We start from the raw sequence: 22,473 nt of genomic DNA, 5'->3' as shown, positions 1-22,473 counted from the left end.
GAAAGAGAGCAAGGAGAGCAAAATGGCCAGTCCAAATTTGAACGCTGAACAACTAGCAAATACAATCACTAGAGTTGAGGAAGAACTGGGCAAATGGTCAAGTAAAGAGTGGGAATATGGTGAGCTTCTAAGCGTAATAACGACAGAAATACGGAAAGAGAAACAACATGTTCGTTGGAAAGGAAAAAAGAAAGCAAAAAGCTGGTGGAACAAGGAGATACGAGAAGCGATCGCCGAACGACAGAAAGCATCTCGAGAGCACAGGCAGGCAAAGAAGGCGCAGTTGTCACAGGATGAAGTAACTAGTAAATGGGAAATATACCGGGAGAAAAAGTCTATGGTTCAAATACTGGTGCAAGCAAAATTAAAAGGTGAAAGTGAACGTTGGTTGTCAGAAATACGTGAGAAAAAGAAGGCCGCACCTAGAATATTTTGGAACCACATATATTTATTAGGCAGGAAGTCAACAACAATACAACAACATATCCTAGACGAAGATGAAAGCAGACTGGAAGGAGAAGCGGCAATAAATTACATCCGAAAAATAACAGCCGAATCTTTCCAAGGCAATGACGAGGTTGTATTTGAGGAAAAAAAGAGCATGAAAGAGACCCAGGAAAAGGAGCTGGTTCTGACAAATTTAAACTGGAAGAAAGCGGAAGAGAAAATTCCTAAGCGCACAGCCACAGGGCTAGACGAGGTTCCCGTTAAGCTGATAAATGAACTAGGACCAAAAAGTAAGGAAGCTCTGGTGAAAGCAGTGGAAAAAACTTTAAAAGATAGACGGATATAAGACAGTTGGCGACAAAGTAGAATGAATTTAATTTATAAAGGTAAGGGGGAGAAAGACAGAATTCACTCGTATAGACCGTTGACAATTACATCGGTAATATACAGGCTAGCAATGCAGGCAATCAAATTAAAGCTTCAAGCATGGACAGAGAATAATGGCATTTTGGGAGAGCTTCAGAATGGCTTTAGAATAGGTAGGCGTTTGGATGATAACTTGTTTGTTCTTACTCAGTGTATTGAAATATCAAAAGCAGAAATCAGACCGTTGTATGTGGCCTTTTTGGACATTACAGGAGCCTACGACAACGTAGACAGCAACATTTTGTGGGATATTCTGGAAGGGGAAGGCTTAGGTGACGATTGTATACAGCTTTTGAGAGAGATTTACCTAGAAAATACCGTTTGCATTGAATGGGAAGGGATGAGGAGCGCGGAGAAAGTTCATATCAACAAGGGACTCAGGCAAGGGTGCCCTTTATCCCCGCTGCTGTTTATGATGTACATGGTGAGGATGGAGAGGGCGCTGGAAGGAAGTAATATCGGGTTTAATCTCTCATACAAACAGGCAGGTACAGTAATAGAGCAGCAACTCCCAGGTTTATTTTATGCGGACGACATTGTGTTGCTCGCTAACAAGCAAAGCGATTTGCAACGTCTGGCTAATATCTGTGGACAGGAAGGCAACAATTTAGGTTTGAAATTTAGTGTTAGAAAATCAGGTGTTATGGTATTCAATGAAAACAGTGAACAGACAGTGGAGATACAGGGCCAAGAAATACCTCGGGTAACAGAATATAAATACCTTGGTATATGGATAAACGAAGGCAATGGATATATGGAAACACAGGAAAAAACCATAACAGTCAAGGGGAAGAGAAATGCAGCCATAATGAAGCACAGAGCGCTATGGGGATACAATAGGTACGAGGTCCTCCGAGGTATGTGGAAAGGGGTAATGGTTCCAGGACTTACTTTTGGAAATGCGGTTGTTTGCTTCAAATCAGGGGTACAATCAGGACTCGACGGGAACCAAAGGTCAGTGGGTCGCCTCGCATTGGGCGCTCACGGGAAGACTACAAATGAAGCTGTGCAGGGGGATATGGGCTGGACTAGTTTTGAAGTGAGGGAAGCTCGCAGTAAAATTGAGTATGAAGAACGGCTGAGGAACATGGAAGAAAGTTAATGGGCCGGGAGAGTGTTCAGGTATCTGTACAGGCAAAACATTGATTCACAGTGGAGGAAAAGAACTAGGAAGCTTACGAGCAAGTATGCGGCCTGTGGGGTGGGCAACACAGCAACAAGGAAGGTCAAGCGGAAAGTCAGAGAGGCTGAATTAATCTCATGGGTGGCGGCAATGGAAAAGAAACCTGCCATGAGTAACTACTTAATAGGAAAAAACGAAATCAGGAAAGAAACCATTTATGATAACTCAAAGGGAAGCTCATTACTTTTCGAAGCGAGATCGGGCTGCCTTAGAACACGCACCTATAAAGCGAGATATAAGAAGGAAGAAGAAGCATGTGCTTGCTGCGGTAAAGCTAGGGAAACGACGGAGCATATTTTATTAGAATGCGAAGACGTCTACCCAGCGGTCGATTTAGGCACCACTGGCCTCCTTGAAGCCCTTGGGTTCAGCGGGAGCAGTGGTAAAGCAAACAGGTCCGCAATAGACATTAGTAAGAGGCGATTGGAGGATTGGTGGAAGAAAAGTAGGGAAACGACAAAAGACGGAGACGTACAAAAGCACAATTCGCAATAGGGGATCAGAAAGTTTGGGCGCGGTAGTTCATAGTGTTTTTTTTTTCTTTTTTCATTGGTTAACCTAGGTAGGATATTAGGCAGCATAGTAGCAAGAGCTTGGTGGCGCAACCCACCGCCCCGTTCCAAAGGGGACGCTCATAACATCCTTCCATCCATCCAGTAAGGTCCCTCTATAATGAGGTAGCGACCTCTGCCGCGCGCGCCACCTAGGAAGTTCCTGTAGCAGACGGCACCGAAGCTAAACCGCGGCGCCGCGGCATTCGTGAGGTGAAAAAATATCTGCACATGCGCGGAAATAAAACGCTACTGGTGCCTGACTGTGGTAAAAAACGAAAGAAGGGGCCGAACCGCTACATCTAGTCCTTTAATTTCAAATGAGCGCTGGAAGAAAAACGCTCAAGAGAGCGGAATGAGGGCTTGATCGCCTCGATTCCGCATGTTTACCTTTCGTTCGTTTGCGCTCAATCAGTGCGCGAACCTTGGTGACTGCTTGCGCTTAATCCCGTTTGCTCTGTGAATTCTTTTGCGTTTAAGTGTGCTGCGTACACATAGCGGTTACTTTGAACGAATGATTCGTGTAAAAAACAAGGCTGACAGTCGCTTGGACCGAAAAACTTTCGACATAACGTCGCTGAAACGTGCGACCCTCACAGCAACTAAACAACATCCTGTGTGTGTGTGTGGAAACGAGTGCGCCAACAATCTTCTTGCCGCTGAGTGTGTCTGTCGTGTGCCAATTACACGACAACTGTTGTGTTTTGTGGTTCAGTGCAACGAGGCAGTGCAACTGTCATGACATTCTGAAGCGGTGGTATGGATCGTGTCAGCGAGTCTCCTCGATTGTGTTCGGGCTGCCAGCGCGATCTAATCTCGTGGCACACCAACATCGAGCGTAGTGTGTGCGCGTGTGGGAATGCGGTTGTCTGTTCTCGTGAACCGTGCGACGTCGCCACGTAAACTTGAATCATGTCGCGCATTGTTGTGTTTATGGCTTTTCGCCTCCGTGCACCCCTAAAGCCATGTAAGAAATTATATTACTGCACTGTGTTTTGCTGGCGATCCATGTATCGCTTCTGGCGTTTTTCTTATGTTAATTTGCAGTTGTGTGTTTTTCATCAGTATAATGGCTTCGCCGATTATTGAAACATCTTCGAGTGTAAGGAAAACATGGAAGGAACGAGCTCGCAGGTGTATGTAATGTACTTTGATATATTGTATTATACTTTATTATTGGATGGCCAGTAGCAGTGGCTATGCAGTATTTGTTTTTAAAAGCAGAGTAATGTAGGCACTTAGGAATATATTTATTCACATATGCAATGCACAAAATACGATTTGAATATGCAGAGTTGGAAATGACTTCATAGACATATTATAAAGCGCAGTTTGCAACGTGCGCACAAACACAGGAAAGTGTAAAAGTAGAATTCGCTGCTGAAATTTGTGATTTTTTTATCGCACATAACGCAATGCGGATATAGGTCAGAGAGTTAATGCGCTTCTGCCCCACTATTTACTTGCATGTCAGGTCTTATTGCACTTGCTAAGGTCAACGGGCTCATAATGCACTAGAATTAATATTCTCCACAAACTTCGGCCGTCAACATTCATCTGCGAGAACGAAATACTATCGCAGCTCTGCACACACACGTGTATACTTTCTCTCGCACCTTCGTATCGCTATACTTTACTTTCCTCGCATAGTCGTGCAGTTACCAATGGTTGTCTTTGCGTCCCAATTCTGTGCAACCAAACTTTCTCCAGGTTAGGTTCTGGTTTCCGCGTGGGATGCAAAATAACTTCTTGCCATCCTTCGTCCAGTTTCGGCACCCAATAGCACAGCAACAAGGCATTTTGGCCCTCCCGGAACGAAATTATCGCAGCAATGTGCATAGCACAACAGGCGAAACGCGCGCACTTCGCCCAGCGCGCCAGAACTTTCATGGCGGCAAAGGGGCGGAGCAAGGTCACATGTCACCGATCAGCCTATCGCTTGCGTCGTCGGCTGGATCAAAGTCTTTCTCTACTTTGAAATTATTGAGCGATATTACGGCGCAGCAGCGCAGCTCTCGGTGCCGATCTTGTCTATACGCGCCGTGCACGCCGACGGACGCGCCACTGGTGGCGGCCTTGCGCAGAACACGCGGGAGAGGAGCCTCGCGCGCGCCGTTGTTTGCTGTGTCGTTGATCGTGCTTCTCTGTCTTATTCACGTTTTCAGAGTAAGATAGACAACACCATTCGCACGTGTGGGGTGGCGAAAGCTTCAGGGAATGTCGAAGAAGAATTGTTGCAGGGTGGGGGTGCTAAAATACCGGTGAAAACGTGCCGGCGATACGGTTCTAATCATTCCCGGCAAAGCCTCATCAGCGGGAGCAACTGTAGCAAAAATGGATTGTCTCTTCGAAGGGAAATTTCTTCTTCTCATCCTTTCCTTTGTCCCGTCGGTGTTTTTTTCCACTCGATCATAGTTAGACGCGTGAGCAACGAAGTTCGTCTGCAGTGCAGCATAAGGTTTAAAGGCATTTCGCTAAAGTTCGGAATGCTGTTTGCCGCCTATATTGTTTGCCGCTTCTTTACCGCGTTGCGCTACAACGCAATGCGCACGAGCGCATTGCGTTGTATGTTAAAGCTACTGAAGTTTGCAAGAACTGAAATTGTTGGTTTCATGTGGCGCGGTAAATCCTCGCACCAGCTGTCGCGCACTTCATGCTTTTACATCTATTTTATGCGTGGTTTTGCACATGTTTAACTGTTACCAGTTGCTCCATGCATAACTCTTGTCGATTCTTTTGAGCTGCTAAGTTTTCACCCTGCCTTGTTTGTAAAGGGTATAAATCACGCTGTGTCTTATCCGAATGATACTAAGGAAGTGCTTCTTTAACAGCTTTATTCTTTTCGCCCGAGGGCATCTTAGATATTGTTTGCGTTTTTGGAAATGTGTTTAGAAAATAGGTAGTTCAAGGCGAGAATTGCTAATAGCTGCTGCACATGGTATTTTTGTTCCATTTCTCGCTGAAAAGTTCGCGTCCCGTTTGGGTAGTCATCACACCTCGATGCTGCCTGAGCAAACTTAACACGCCGAGTGATTTGTTTGTTTCACAACATACTCCCTTCTTGCATGTGAGTTTTGTACTCAACTGAATTCTTATACTTACGCTGCAGACGACTAAACCGGGCATTGCCGCCAGCGTTCATTTACTTTGACTGGCGCTGCTCTGCCTTTAAATATATCATGTGGCACCTCTCTCTAGTAATATAAAAGAGTACTGAAAAGTTAGTCAGTCTTTAGCTTTGTACGTTTCCAAGCAGCTCCCTTGGGGAATTTAAAATTGCATAAACTGCAGCGGGAATGGTAGTTCATCGGCGTATGCAGCAGAATTGCATCGGCGGTACAGCATTAACACGTGCTGTTATTGACCCGTGTGTTTGGTGACTTCGTTGGCTAGTGTACGCGTTTCCATCAATAAATTGGCAACTACTCTTCTTGCGGCGACTTCGACTGCACTTATTCAGCGATGTCACATGTATTCATCGGCAGAAAAATCACAACGGCATATGCGGAGATTACACCGTGCGGATTTTTTTTATATAAGTCTGCACTAACGACGGGTGCTTATTATTCAGGTACAGATGCTGCATTGCGACAAGGGTAGAATAAAAAAAACCATCGAGAGATCACATCACTCAACAAAATTTATCGGCTAGTGAACATGAACTCCACGTCATGTAAATCGCGTTCATGGCGTTTGTCTGCGGGACACACCTTGCACGTATGTGGACCATGTTGTCCCAAACACCGGTAACACCTTGTTCATACCCGCTCGAACAGAGGTCAGTATCTTCCCTACAGCTGTCACCGCAGAAGAAGCAGCCTGGCACCCGAACAAAGGAGAAATCGCAGCCGCTAACTTCAGCCATCCTTGCTGCAAAGGGTTGTCGTCTGCTACTGCTCCCGCGTGTACTGTTGGAAGCGTCAGCAAGGTGGCTTTCAGTGGCGCCTCTATTAAAACCCCTTGATAATTTGAAAGTAGCGACACTCTCCTCCTCACGGCGCTTTCCTCCTCGATTCTCCTCGCCCGCCGGCTGCGCACGGCCCGCTTTTCCTCCTGGGCTCCCGCGGACAGGCCGCAGGATTCTATGGAGGTGTGTTATTTCGGGCCAGTTGCGCGCCCCAGTGGGGTTGAAAATTTTGAGAAATGCTAATAACAGCATTGATAATGCTGGAGGCAACGTTTGTTAGGACGTTGGTTTTTTCTTAAAGCCGTGTGAACGGGGCATACCGATGTAAAGGGAGCTTTGAGGCGAGTTCTATACTCCAGACAATTTTTCTGCCTCATGATCAGATGCTTTACTTCGTGCGTCTGATCTAGTATTGCTTGTGACACATCCCTTTGTGTGTGGCTTACTAAGCGAAAGCCTTAGACCTCTGTTTTAAGGTCCCGTTGTGAGCTACAGAAAATATCACGGTACCGAAGGAAGGCGGGAAGCGAACTGAAGCATGTGCAGCCGCGTATAAGAGATGATTAATGATTAGCAAAGTAATGATTGATTAGTGATTGGATTAAGATGAATTCGGGTGTATTAAGGAGGATTCATCATCATCATCAGCCTAGTTACGCCCACTGCAGGGCAAAGGCCTCTCCCATACTTCTCCAACTACCCCGGTCATGTACTAATTGTGGCCATGTTGTCCCTGCAAACGTCTTAATGTCATCCGCCCACCTAACTTTCTGCCGCCCCCTGCTACGCTTCCCTTCCCTTGGAATCCAGTCCGTAACCCTTAATGACCATCGGTTATCTTCCCTCCTCATTACATGTCCGGCCCATGCCCATTTCTTTTTCTTGATTTCAACCAAGATGTCATTTACCCGCGTTTGTTGCCTCACCCAATCTGCTCTTTTCTTATCCCTTAACGTTACACCCATCATTCTTCTTTCCATAGCTCGTTGCGTCGTCCTCAATTTCAGCAGAACCCTTTTCGTAAGCCTCCAGGTTTCTGCGCCATATGTGAGTACTGGTAACACACAACTGTTATACGCTTTCCTTTTGAGGGATAGTGGCAACCTGCTGTTCATGATTTGAGAAAGCCTGCCAAACGCACCCCAGCCCATTCTTATTCTTCTGGTTATTTCAGTCTCATGATCCGGATCCGTGGTCACTACCTGCCCTAAGTAGATGTACACCCTTACCACTTCCAGTGCCTCGCTACCTATCGTAAACTGCTGTTCTCTTCCGAGACTGTTAAACATTACTTTAGTTGTCTGCAGATTAATTTTCAGACCCACCCTTCTGCTTTGCCTCTCCAGGTCAGTGAGCATGCATTGCAATTGGTCTCCTGAGTTACTAAGCAAGGCAATATCATCAGCGAATCGCAAGTTGCTAAGGTATTCTCCATCAACTTTTATCCCCAATTATTCCCACCCTAGGTCTCTGAATACCTCCTGTAAACATGCTGTGAATAGCATTGGAGAGATGGTATCTCCCTGTCTGACGCCTTTCTTTATTGGGATTTTGTTGCTTTCTTTGTGGAGGACTACCGTGGCTGTGGAGCCGCTATAGATAGCTTCCAGTATTTTTACATATGGCTCATCTACACCCTGATTCCGTAATGCCTCCATGACTGCTGAGGTTTCGACTGAATCAAACGCTTTCTCGTAATCAATGAAAGCTATATATAAGGGTTGGTTATATTCTGCACATTTCTCTATCACTTGATTGATGGTGTGAATATGGTCTATTGTTGAGTAGCCTTTACGGAATCCTGCCTGGTCTTTTGGTTGACAGAAGTCTAAGGTGTTTCTGATTCTATTTGCGATTACCTTAGTAAATACTTAGTAGGCAACGGACAGTAAGCTGATCGGTCTATAGTTTTTCAAGTCTTTGGCGTCCCCTTTCTTATGGATTAGGATTATGTTAGCGTTCTTCCAAGATTCCGGTACGCTCGAGGTTATGAGGCATTGCGTATACAGGGTGGCCAGTTTCTCTAGAACAATCTGACCACCATCCTTCGACAAATCTGCTGTTACCTGATCCTCCCCAGCTGCCTTCCCCCTTTGCATAGCTCCTAAGGCTTTCTTTACTTCTTCTGGCGTTACCTGTGGGATTTCGAATTCCTCTAGGCTATTCTCTCTTCCACTATCGTCGTGGGTGCCACTGGTACTGTATAAATCTCTATAGAACTCCACAGCCACTTGAACTATCTCATCCATATTAGTAACGATATTGCCGGCTTTGTCTCTTAAAGCACACATCTGATTTTTGCCTATTCCTAGTTTCTTCTTCACTGTTTTTAGGCTTCCTCCGTTCCTGAGAGCCTGTTCAATTCTATCCATATTATAGTTCCTGATGTCCGCAGTCTTACGCTTCTTGATTAGCTTAGAAAGTTCTGCTAGTTCTATTCTAGCTGTAGGGTTAGAGGCTTTCATACATTGGCGTTTCTTGATCAGATCTTTCGTCTCCTGCGATAGCTTACTGGTTTCCTGTCTAACGGCGTTACCACCAACTTTTATTGCGCACTCCTTAATGATGCCCATGAGATTGTCGTTCATTGCTTCAACACTAAGGTCCTCTTCCTGAGTTAAAGACGAATACCTGTTCTGTAGCTTGATCCGGAATTCCTCTAGCTTCCCTCTTACCGCTAACTCATTGATTTGCTTCTTGTGTACCAGTTTCTTCGGTTCCCTCCTCATGTCTAGGCTAATTCGAGTTCTTACCATCCTATGGTCACTGCAGCGTACCCTGCCGAGCACGTCTACATCTTGTATGATGCCAGGGTTCGCGCAGAGTATGAAGTCGATTTCATTTCTAGTCTCACCATTCGGGCTCCTCCACGTCCACTTTCGGCTAACCCGCTTGCGGAAAAAGGTATTCATTATCCGCATATTATTCTGTTCTGCAAGCTCTACTAATAACTCTCCTCTGCTATTCCTAGAGCCTATGCCATATTCCCCCACTGACTTGTCTCCAGCCTGCTTATTGCCTACCCTGGCATTGAAGTCGCCCATCAGTATAGTGTATTTTGTTTTGACTTTACCCATCGCCGATTCCACGTCTTCATAAAAGCTTTCGACTTCCTGGTCATCATGACTGCATGTAGGGGCATAGACTTGTACCACCTTCAATTTGTACCTCTTATTAAGTTTCACAACAAGACCTGCCACCCTCTCGTTAATGCTATAGAATTCCTGTATGTTACCAGCTATATTCTTATTAATCAGGAATCCTACTCCTAGTTCTCGTCTCTCCGCTAAGCCCCGGTAGCACAGTACGTGCCCGCTTTTTAGCACTGTATATGCTTCTTTTATCCTCCTAACCTCACTGAGCCCTATTATATCCCATTTACTACCCTCTAATTCCTCCAATAACACTGCTAGACTCGCCTCACTAGATAACGTTCTAACGTTAAACGTTGCCAGGTTCAGATTCCAATGGCGGCCTGTCCGGAGCCAGGTATTCTTAGCACCCTCTGCAGCGGCACAGATCTGACCGCCGCCGTGGTCAGTTGCTTCGCGGCTGCTGGGGACTGAGGGCCGGGGTTTGATTGTTGTATTCATATAGGAGGTTGTGGCCAAGTACTGCACCAGGGTGGCCAATCCTGCTCTGGTGAGAGAGTGCGTTACCGGTTCTGGTCACCGGAATCAGGCCGCACTCCAGGCCTGTTTGTGCAATTTTCTCAACACACGGTTTTTTTTTGTATTTTCCGGTGGAGAATTGCGCGGTACCCGGATTTGAGCCACGGTCATCTTGCACGGGAGGCGGATACTCTACCGTCCCCGCAGGAGTTAAATTAAAAAATAAATTATGGGGTTTTACGTGACAAAACCACTTTCTGATTATGAGGCACGCCGTAGTGGAGGACTCCGGAAATTTCGACCACCTGGGGTTCTTTAACGTGCACCTAATTCTAAGTACACGGGTGTTTTCGCATTTCGCCCCCATCGAAATGCGGCCGCCGTGGCCGGGATTCGATCCCGCGACCTCGTGCTCAGCAGTCTAACACCATAGCCACTGAGCAACCACGGCGGGTCCCGCAGGAGTTGTACGCCTCATTTCACCTACAGTGGTGCCCTATTTGATCAGTCAAGGTGGACCAATCTGAGCTCGGTTATACCGCACGGATGGTACTCGGCTAGAGAACCTGGTATTTATGACCTGCATATGTGTGGCCATATATAATTGACCATATATATATATATATATATTTATATATATATTTTTAAGGAGCGTTCCCGTACAGTGATAAAATAAAGGAAAAGACATTAAAAAGAAAGAAAGAAAAGAAAAAAATTGGGGGAAAAAAGGAACATAAGAGGTGATTTGAACTCGTGACCCTTGGATGTTGCCCGGAAAGATAGCTCAGTCGGTTGGTTCGTTAGGCCCCTGGTTAATTTCAAGCGCCATAGCTCCTGCTCCGAGCCTCATACTTACGTCGAAAGGGACTGATGTTGTCCGCGATAGTCGAGTGGTTGGAAGGCATACTTTCTTGGAAAAATGGCCGTCCGAGGAGAAGAGCGAACTCGAGCGGCTTTAGAGACTAGGGAAAATTGCCCTAAGATATTTAGACTTGAGGGAAAGCTTCGTTAACAAACTATAACACGGCAATCAGCACTCGAATACGACGAGAGAAATTATTGAGACGTGGAAAACTCCCTTGAAATAAATATGGTTTGTGAGACAAATGCTTCTAAGTATTGAACCTCTTAAAAGATGAGGGGGAATATGCGCTCACCGAGAGGGCATCATCCGCGCGAGACCACCACCAGGCACCTTACTGAGACGGGGAGGACTCTGCGGCCGGAACAAAGCCTCCCTTCTCCGCCGGCCAAGAGGGGAAAACGCGCTTTCCGATCGCTCAAGGTTGCGCGGACCTAGTATAACTCTAGCGTCTAGGAAAAGCTTAAACAGGTGCGAGGGCGGCACGTATAGCGTGTGAAGCTAGCCGCCAGAATAACTATCTCAGGGACTGCTGCTGACTAGGGCGAAATACCTTCGTGTAATTATAATAACCCTAATAGGACTATTTTCGAAAGAAAAAAAAGGGAACGGCCCAGAGGGCTATACTACGAGAGCTATGACTGATAATTTTCTATATATGTATATATATATATATATATTCATCTCATCTATGGGATCGCATGCGCGCGCTGTTGCTTTGTCTCTGCGTGTAGTAGTTAAGAGAGCCAGTTTAAGGGCGGAGAAGAAGGAAGGAAAGGAAAGTCTCTGAAGCAAAATTGCAGCGCCGTGGTTTTAAAGCGCAACCATGGTAGAGAAATGGAAGGCGATATAAGCGTGCGTGGCCATGATACGCACACGACAAACTGCCTTAAAATATTTAGACTTGAGGGAAAGCTTCTTTAACAAACGATAGCACAGCAATCAGCACTCGAATATAATTATAACCCTAATAATAACTGTAAATATTCATCTCTTCTATGGGATCTAATGCGCGCGCTGTTGCTTTGTCTCTGCGTGTAGTAGTTAAGAGAGCCAGTTTAAGGGCGGAGAAGAAGGAAGGAAAGGAAAGCAAAATTGCAGCGCCGTGGTTTTAAAGCGCACCCGTGGTAGAGAAACGGAAGGCGATATAAGCGTGCGTGGCCATGATACGCACACGACAACTGCCTTAAAATATTTAGACTTGAGGGAAAGCTTCGTTAGCAAACGATAGCACAGCAATCAGCACTCGAATATAATTATAACCTTAATAATAACTGTAAATATTCATCTCATCTATGGGATCTAATGCGCGCGCTGTTGCTTTGTCTCTGCGTGTAGTAGTTAAGAGAGCTAGTTTAAAGGCGGAGAAGAAGGAAGGAAAGGAAAGCAAAATTGCAGCGCCGTGGTTTTAAAGCGCGCCCGTGGATTAAAGTGGATGAAGGTGCATAAGGGTGAATGAAGGTGCATAAAGGAGGACTAGGTTGGATTAGGGTCGATGAAGGTGAATTAGGGTGGATGAAGGTGCGTTGAGGTGCATTAAGGACGATTATAGTGGATTGGGGTGGATTAAAGCGCATGAAAAAGGATAAAGGTGGATTAAGAAGGTTGAAGGTGCATTATGGATGATTATGGTGGGCTAGGGTGAATTAAAGTGAATGAAGGAGGCTTAGGGTTGATTAACGAGGATTAGGGTGGACTAAGATGAATGTGGATTTGGGTGGATTAATGTGAAATAAGGACGATTATAGTGGATTAGGTGGATTAAAGTGAATGCGGAAGGATTAGGGTTGATTAAGGAGGATTAAAGTGCACTAAGGAGGGTTAGAGTAGATTAAGGTCGATGAAGGTGGATTAGGGTGCATTAAGGAGGACTCTCGTGGATTATGGTGGATTAAGTGAATGAAGGAGGATTAAGGTCGACGAATGTGGATTCGGTGGATTAATGTGCATTAGGAGGATTGTGGTAGACTAATCGGTCTTAATACTCAATGAACCCTAATTCACCTTAGTCCACCCTGATCCATCTTAATGCTCCTTCATCCACCTTAATCCAGGTTAATACTCCCAATCCACCTTAACACAACCTAATCAACCTACATCGCCCCTAATGCACCTTAGCCTACCCTATACGGTCTTAATCCTCCTTTATCAACCCTAATCCATCATAATTCGCCTTAATCTCTTCTCGCCCACCTTAATCCTTATTCAGTCACCTTAATCCAACTTAATCCGGCTTAATAGGCCCAATCTACCTTAATACACCCTAATCCACCTCTATCAAACCTAATCCATCTCCATGGTCCCTAATCCACCTTAATCTGCCCTAATCCATCCTAATCGATCATAATCCTTTTATGAACCCTAATTCACCTTAATCCGCAATTATCGACCTTAATCTACCTTTATCCGCCTTAATCCTCCCTAATCGTTCTTCATGCACCATAATCCACCCTAATCGGTCTTAATACCTTTTCATCAATCATTAATCCACCTTATTCCGCCTTAATCCTCCTCCACCTACCTTAATCTTTATTCATGCCTCGTAATCCTTAACGCACTCTAATCCACCTTAATCTTCTTTAATACACTCTAATCAACCTTAATCCTCCCTAATCCACCTGATGTCAATCACTAATGATTCATTAATTAACTTGGGTAATCATTCTCTTATACAGGGGTGGACATGCTTTGGGTCACCTCTGACCTTCCTTGGGTCACGTGATACTTCCAGTTTACAACGCGACCTTGAAACATAGAAACATCTAAAGGCTTTCGCCTTAAAACTTACAAAAAACTCAATGTTGACTAGCTAACGCTCATTAGCTGCAATACCACGGGTATACTTGCCACTAATTTTTTCAGGGCGCAAAGCAGAATCTATAATGCTGCCCTTCCGACTGAATAACAACAGTTAGCGACGTGCGAGGTGATGGAGCAGCCCCAGAATATTAAGTAAGCATACTGAGGACAACGCCAACAAAAACTCTGGTGAGCAGGCCGGAAGAATCAAACAAAAAATTCAGCCTTACGGGATGCTTTGCTGCGAGCTATAATACAGACGCCTCAGCTCGCAAACAACGCTGTTCTTTGTCGGAACAAAGTTCTTTCGGCCAATGTCATGCAGCCACTGCTTCCTGCGCAAGCCGTCACGCTTTCCTTAAGAAGAACGGCATAACCATCTTCAGGCAGTTGCTGCAGTTACATGCGCGACAGCCTGGCTAAGCGCTAGCACATAGAGCAGGAAACACCGCGCACAACGTTCGCTACGCCGAGCTAAAGCGCTGAGCCAGCCGTGCTAAGAAGGAAAATGGCGCGAACGAAAAAGAAAAACACAAGCAAAACTCAAGATCCGCGCGTTTCCAAGGGCAACGGCAGGGAGACCAATCGTCGTGCAGAAAAACGGAGGCAAAATTGGTTGCCGCGGGGGAACGCACAAAGGGCGAAGAGGAGGCGAGGAGGTCGCGTAGCAGCGGCAGAGTTCAAAGAGTGTCGCTACTTTCAAATGATCAAGGGATTTTAGCCTCTATATAGGCGGTGCACGAGGCGTATAGGCGCCTGCGGCCGACTTTAGGGTGCCTCGATCCGCGCTACTCCGTACAGGGTGGTGACACGTCCGGCCAACGTTACTAGATGCGTCCGGCAGCGCCGCCATATTGTGTCGGAGCACGTAGCGGCGCGCTATGGCAGACACCGCAAATTTAGGATCTGGGTTTGCTGATTCTAATAAAGTTAGTTTCTTTTGCGGTTTTACGCGTGTGTGTGTATCATTATATTTACATCTCACCTCAAAAGCAGAGGTGAATTGAACGTTTGTAATAAAGCAAGTGCTAGAGTAAGCTTCCAGCCTCTAAGACCACGAATTGTTTTCGGTGCGTCTTCGCTTATTTTACGAAATGTTTCGAAATAAAGTTCGCGCTTGTGGCCCAAACCGAACGTTTATGGAGCTACCATTCAAAATACAAGCACAGAAGGACGTAATCACCGCAAGACGTTTTCAACTACGTTGTAGATCAGATAAGTCGTGAATTGCAAGATCAGCAAACAAGGCAAAAAAAGACACGGCAGCGTTAGCGATAACTGATTTCTTTTCTTTTTTTTTTGTGGAGGGAGACATCGCACGTGCGAAATGCACCAATGCAAAAGAACATGTGCGCTACAAATGCAAGGTGTGGTGTACTTTCTTACACACTGACAAATTAATATCGATGCAGACATCTGGGATAATTCTTGGGTCTCTTAAACAGACTCAGGCGCTCAAGTCGTATGCACTTGGCACAGGTGAAATCATTCTTACGACTGAAAATAAGTTTTCTAGGCAGTCCTGTGTCAACCTTCCTGTCAAAAAAAACTTGTGGCCACATTCAAGCAGTAGGACAGAGTGTAGTTTCAGTACCACTGTTGTTGCCATTATTAAGCCTGCTTGACATGGCTTCCACACTTTCTTGACCCCAATTCCCAAACCTTCCATTACTCTTACTGTGAGTCGAAGTGTTTCAATGGCTTCTTCATATTTACTCTCATTTGTAAAACTCAAACCGACAACTGGGCGGCGAGATGCCATCAGAGTGTACCATTTAAATATGAGCTCGAAAAACCAGGCAATAGTTTCTGCTTCCAATGGTAGCTTTCCAGTCTTGATAAGTTATTTTATGGCTGATGAGGCTTCTCGGAAAAACTGCACTGCGATTCCTACTTTCATTTTTGTGAAATGTCCATTCGACAGATGCGCACTATTCAGATTTGGAACCACTCGCAGCTGTTCTGCTTCCAACTTCAAAACAGTTTCTAAGTGATCTATGGTGACCTCGCTACTGGGCAAACAGAATTCTGAAACGATTTGTTCACTCAGATGCATAACATCTTTGCGCACAAGGTGGCCTCTGATGTTCTTAAGAACATGGGATGGGTCTGGCATAAAAAACAGTGACTTGCTGCTGTTCTGCGGATGAGGCGTACTGCATACTGTGACAGAATGACGAGAAGATGACAAGTTCAGACTCCTCCACATTGCGCGATTAGGGCTGCCCATATCACAAGTGACACAAAGCACACGCAAGGAAATGTCCGCACAAAGCCTCAGTAAATGAAGAACAAAGTCTTTAAGCTTGTCTCCATTGACAAATGAGCCACTATAATGGTATGCAATCACCTGCTTCCAACGGGAATTGATGCCACCAACCATAAAAACGAGTGCATGGTTGGCAGGCTGATCACACTCAGGGAGGGTTATCCCTGAGTGTGATCTGCACAGCGTTCGTCGTGAAGGTAATGGGTTGCCTTGTTCCAACAGCAAGTCATACCCAGTTGAACCACATGCAAACTTTAGTTGCAGTGCCTTCTTTATGGTCTCACTGTTCTAGACACAACCTTTCCTGTTAGTTTTTTGCAAAGCGGCTTTCTGATCATCATTAAGAAATTGAAGGTTCGCGGTCAATGAAAAAAAGTTCTTTTCCAGCTTCCTCGCTTTTTTGAACTCGCCTTCAACTTCCTACTCGCCTGCGTCAGGCTTTCTTTCAGTTCGTTGTTTTTTCGTTCAGCGTCTTGAAGTGCTTTACGCAGTTCACTTCCGGACATAAAGGAGATATTTTTTTCAAAGCAGCAGAGCTCGTGCATATTTTCTTGGGAGGACCACTCTTCTTCGTTGCTCTCCGTAGAAAACATCTGAGAATCAGGTGCTGCTGTTGAATGAAGTGGTGATGTGGTTTCATTCCCTTGAATTTTAACACCAGCCAAGGGAAGTCGGGGTGCTGGCTTCTTTCTCTGCGTGGGTGCCGCTGTGCAAGACCAAAAAACAGACTGTCAGATGCTAGACGTGGCACTTTAAACTTCATACAAAAAAAAAGATGACCTCTGGCGCTATCGCACTTACGCCTGAAGTCGAAGAGTAGGCAGAGCGCTTGATTTAAGAAGCCGACGACCATCTTGCCGCCTGCCCTTGAACTGGTCGTCATCAAAGAGACGCTAAAAGAAAAAAAAAAGTTTTTTGAATGTTTTAGTCATGAGACTGTAGGTGCGGAAAGATTGCACTGAGGATACGAGAGGCAAACTGCAACCCATTTTTATCCTGCTTAGGTTGTCAAGTTGCCTAACTTCACGATAAAATTAAATGTAAGCATGAGGGCCGCTTAAAGCGCGGATCCAATACATAAATAGAAAGCAAGACACTAACCTCGCAAATTCTTGCATTGTCCGTGGCTTTCCAACAGTCGCGTTTCACTTGAATTTCCCACTTTTTTCTGCGTTCCGAGTCACGGGGAAACCGAAGGCACCTATGGCCCTTCTCTGTTGCGCTGGTGCACAAAGGTACGCAGCAGCCTGGCATGGTAGAGGCTATTAAACTGTGACACACGCTTCACTGCACATACCGAACCGTACAAGTCACCCCAGCAAATATGACCGCGGCCTCGTGGAAACTGCAAACACTACACAACGCGACAGCACAAGGTGCGCACACGTGCGTCCGTGTCAACCGCTCCGACACAATATGGCGGCGGCGCCATAGAATAAAGAACACACTTAGAGAAGGGAAACTGTACCTTCCGCCGTGGTTCGAAAATAAGCAGCGGCAGCGCATGGAACTTACTTTGGGGGACGCCAGATGACGTTGCTCAAACCGGAAGCGGAAGTGCACATTTTTTTTTTAGAGCAAAATTCAATATGGCCGTTTTTTGCCGGTCGCGTACGCTGGTACGCGCCGTGCTTGCCCTGCAGGCTATGCGGCATGCCTCAATGCCTTCGCTGCCGCGTAGGTGTTGCGTTCTAATTGCCAAGAGCCTCTACTGACGCCAATACAAACAAGCCACAAGTGAGTGAACAGAACGCCCGACTTTATTGGCAGAAGACAAGCAGTGTACATTCTCGTGCAATAGCAGAAATAAAGTTTGCATGTCGAGATACGCTGGAATCATTGACGCGAGCTCGTAAACGGCTCACCGTCGTCGTCGCACGTGGTGGTCAGGTTAACGAGCAACAACCAGCAGCGGAAACATATTGGACAGAGTGTGCCACTTGTTTGCAGCGACAGTCGCCGTTAAAAATGCCCAAATTGCATTGCGAAGCAATCGGGAGACGCAGGCATCTGCTACCGCAGCCTACACAGCGACATGGGCTACCCCAGATTTTAGCCATTCACTCCTTTCCAACCTGCACGTTTCTTTTCTTTCGGGCCCGCTAATGTGTGGCTCACACTTGCTGTCTCACATTGTCTCACTATGGACAAGTCGCTTTCGTGGGCATCGCCTCCATCAGCTACTTTTGCGGGCCTTTCCAACCATCTGGCTATCAACTTCATACGCATCGGACTATGTAAGCACGTATGCTGGTCTCCGTTCATGCCTAATCGCGGCCGAGAAAGGCCAGAGGCACAATATGCCCATTGCTGCAGCAGGAAAGCGCGAACGGGGAGCACGAATCACGGTGCATGAAAATTGGGAGTCTATGTCGCTGTGCAGGCTGCAGGAGCGAATGCTTACTTCGAGAGACTGCTTCCCAGTGCAACCGACCAGGCCGCAATATTCTAAATACATAACACTGCGACCATAACCAAGTGACATAACAGCAAAATTAAACAGCAATCAGTCACCGCATGAGGTTCAGACAATACATTATACATTGGCGACGAACCATATGGCAACAGTGAGCATTCACATACACGGGTCTCTTAGGGTACATTGAGCTGCCTACCTACAGGCGTAGTGCCTGCCTTCGTCGCACGTGGTGGTCTACTAACGAGCAACAACCAGCAGCAGAAACAGATTGGACAGAGTGTCCCACCTGTTTGCGGCGACAGTCGCTGTTAAAGATGAGCAACTTGCAGTGCAAAGCAATCAAGTGACGCAGGCATCTGCTGCCGCAGCCTACACAGCAACATGGACTACCCATCATTTTAGCATTGACTCCTTTCCAGCCTGCATGTTTCTTTTCTTTTGGAGGCCGCTAATGTGTGGCTCACACTTGGTGTCCCACATTGTCTCAATATGGACAAGTCGCTTTCGTGGGCATCACCTTCATCAGCCACTTTTACGGGCCTTTCCACCCAACTTCATACACGTCCGACCATGTAAGCACTTATGCTGGTCTCCGTTCATGCCTAATCGCGGCCGAGAAAGGCCAGAGGCACAATTTGCCCATGGCTGCAGCAGGAAAGGGTGAACGGGGAGCACGAATCACGGTGTGCGTAAATTGGGAGTCTATGTCGCTGTGCAGACTGCAGGATCAAATGCTTACTACGAGAGGCTGCTTCCCAGTGCAACCGACCAGGCCGCAATATTCGAAAAACATAAAACTGCGACCGTAACCAAGTGGCATAACAGCAAGATTAAACAGCAATCAGTCACCGCATGAGGTTCAGACAATACATTATACATTCGCTACGAACCATCTTACGGCATAATGCTTGCCTTTGTCACATGTGGTGGTCTGGTAACGAGCGACAACCTGCGGTACAAACAGATGGACAGAGTCTCGCACCTGTTTGAACCAACAGTTGCCGTTGAAGATGAGCAACTTCCATTGCGAAGCAATCAGGTGACGCAGGCATCTGCTGCCGCAACCAACACAGCGACATGGACTACCCGGCATTTTAGAGTTAACTCCTTTCCAACGTGCACATTTATTTTCTTTCGGGGGCTGCTATGTGTGGCTCACACTTTGTCGCAATGTGGACAAGTCGATTTTGTGGGCATCACCTTCGGCAGCCATTCTTGCGGGCCTTTCCACCCATACGGCTATCAACTTAATACACTTCGAACCATGTGAGCACATATGCTGGTCTCCGTTTTGAGCAAATCATGGCCGAGGTAAGCCACAAGCACAATTTGCCCATTACTGCAGCAGGCCAGAACGAACGGGGCGCACCAGTTACGGTGTGTGTATACTGGGAGTCTATGTCGCTTTGCGGACTGCAGGAGCAAATGCTTACCTCGAGGGACTGCTTACCAATGCAACTGACCAGGCCCCCACATCTGAGAAACGTAACACAGTTACCACAGCCAAGTGTGGCAGCAAAACCAGATTCTGCAATCAATCACTTCACTGTAGCTTGCACAAAGACCCAGGCTATCAAGGAAGAGGAGCAATCATCAACGAGACTAGGAATATGGAAAATGAGAAAGCTTGCATTCAAGAGAGAAGCCACTCTGCTCTGCAAGCATTGAAGGCTAAAAACATCAAGAAAAGTAAAATGGTGCATAGCACATGTGCATAGGTTAATGCAAGACGCATGCCGATGCTGCATCAGCTATTTCAGGAGAGGAATTGCGCATGACAACATACACTAGAAGATACTGCTACAGATATGTTAGGCTGCTAGACAGTGACTGGTATTAAGTATCAGCGAAGAATCGGTTGACCTTTATATTTGGATGAGGATGAATGACCTCTAACAAAAATGGGCAATGAGAAAGCTTGCATTTATAGAAGAAAAATTACACTTGGCACAAACGGAATTAACATGGCTAGGAAGCTGATTAAGGGCAAACTGATGGAACTCAATCTTTTGGCCAGCGTCGTCCGTGCTTGGTCAGATGTTGCAGGTGCACCTGAAGACGAAGAATTTCTAGAAAGTCCTTTTTGAGTTACCTGAATGACTCAACCAAATGTGCGTGCTGGTGGAATGGTGGCTGAAGCTCTTTTCAGTCTTGACACAGTCCTCTGCAGACTTGATATCTCATTCATATTCTTCTGCATGTGCTTCTTTGTTCTTGGTGTAAAAGCCTTGCAAATTCGGCTCCAGCCCCTTCCTGTTGGCGCAGATAGGAGCTCCTGTGATGACCAAGATGTGCTTGGCATAGACTCTGTTGAGGCAAAACGGTGACACATGAGATACAGCACAGATTAGCCAAATTTATGTGTGTTTTATATGTTCGAACCAATTATACTGAACCATAAATATGAACAAACATTCATATCTGCTGCAAACAGCAAGCCAATACAGCATATATCAAACATATTTATTTCTGAACCATGTGTTGTTTACCTTGTAGTAGTAGCCAATGTCCACACAATGACCTTGTTGTAGCAGGCAGCAGCTTCTGTTTAGTGCGTGGAGTGTGTTGCTTTATACTGGTGCCGTCTTCATTACTGCATGTCTGGAACAGAAATTTTGACTGAATCAGAAATTGAAAAAGCAAAGTTTTAAAATGCAAAAAGGTGTGACATATATGTTGTAATGATTTGCGACTACAGAACACATGCAAATGTACACTGTCTGTTCTAGGGTGCTTAAGCAGCATGTTAAATAAATATTGCTATTGTCCATAAAATTGATGTCTGCCTAACTACAATGCATGTCAACAGCGCAAGTACTATTAAGATCACAAATGAGAACATTTGTGGGTTCATTTATACACTAGAAGTGATCACACTGCTAGTTCCACAAGCAAATGCATGAAAGTCATGCAGCTATTAGAACTGATGCATTATTTTTCTGCACGAACGTGATGCACCGCTTCACTACTGCAAAAATAAATGCCCTACGGTAAACCAATCTGAACAGCAAGAACATTTGGAACCAACAAGTACGAAATATGGGTGAATCATCATGCTTGCAACTGTTTAATACATTAAATTCTGTACTTTCACTTTGTTTTACCAAAGGATTATTCGGTTTTGTGGACGAAAGACGTTGCCGGCCAACTCGAAAAAAATGTTTAATATGTATATTGATAAGGCTACTCAGTCACCTACAACCACGGCTACAGTAACATGAAAAATGAGACGCGCGTTCCGATATCGCTCTTTCTTTCCTGGTTGTGTGTGTAAACCAAACGACAGCCTCGCAAGTAAAGGTTTATTTAGGAAACAGCAACTGAGATCCTCACTGCCCATATGTAATGCAGGATTTAGTTCGTTAACTTGTGCCCGCCTGGAAGGTAATGACACGGATATTATGTAACGATTCAAGCAGCGGTGTTAAACGACTCACCGTTATTGCCGTTCTCAGCCGCAGCAAAATCCAGCTCCCGTTTCGATGCAGACCTGTTCCGAATGGCTCACGACCGAAACCCAACTGCCGGGCTTACATGTCCGCTTGCAAACACGTAACTTCACCCCAAGTTAAATAACGCGAGACATCGAAGCGCAAGAAACTAGTTTTAGAAACAAAGCAGTCTTGAGTGTACGAACGAATGAATCCGTGCCGCCGTGCACTCGGAAATACCGGTAAAAATTTTAAATCCAGGCCAGAGCTCACGTGAAAGATCGATGATGCTGAACGCTATTTGCGTTTATAATGGCGAAGAAACAATAAACTTACTAACAAAGAGCACAATATCTAATTAGCAATGATAATTTTGCCCTGTTTTTATGTAAAAGAAAATGCTTCGGTAATTGTAAGAGAAAGTTTGTAAGATAAAATTGCGCTTATTACGACGCCTCTACCGGGAAATGTTGGAACTAACGAACGAATCCCGAAAGTGATGCTACTACGTCGGCTTTGTTAGCAGCGGCGCGCGGTCGATTTTTTCGCCCTCTGTGGCCATTTGTTG

At 45.7% G+C, this 22,473-nt stretch overlaps 1 protein-coding gene across 1 annotated transcript in view; it reads left to right on the top strand.

Moving 5' to 3' along the window:
* Window positions 1-22,473, top strand: part of LOC126545897 (protein Skeletor, isoforms B/C-like) — a 269,421-nt gene that overhangs the window by 214,381 nt on the left and 32,567 nt on the right. The window lies entirely within an intron of this gene.

This window comes from Dermacentor andersoni, chromosome 1 (genome assembly GCF_023375885.2).
Source record: "Dermacentor andersoni chromosome 1, qqDerAnde1_hic_scaffold, whole genome shotgun sequence".
Classification (NCBI taxonomy): domain Eukaryota; kingdom Metazoa; phylum Arthropoda; class Arachnida; order Ixodida; family Ixodidae; genus Dermacentor; species Dermacentor andersoni.
The sequence above is the reverse complement of the archived record's forward strand: the minus strand, read 5'-3'. Positions and strand labels throughout refer to the sequence as shown.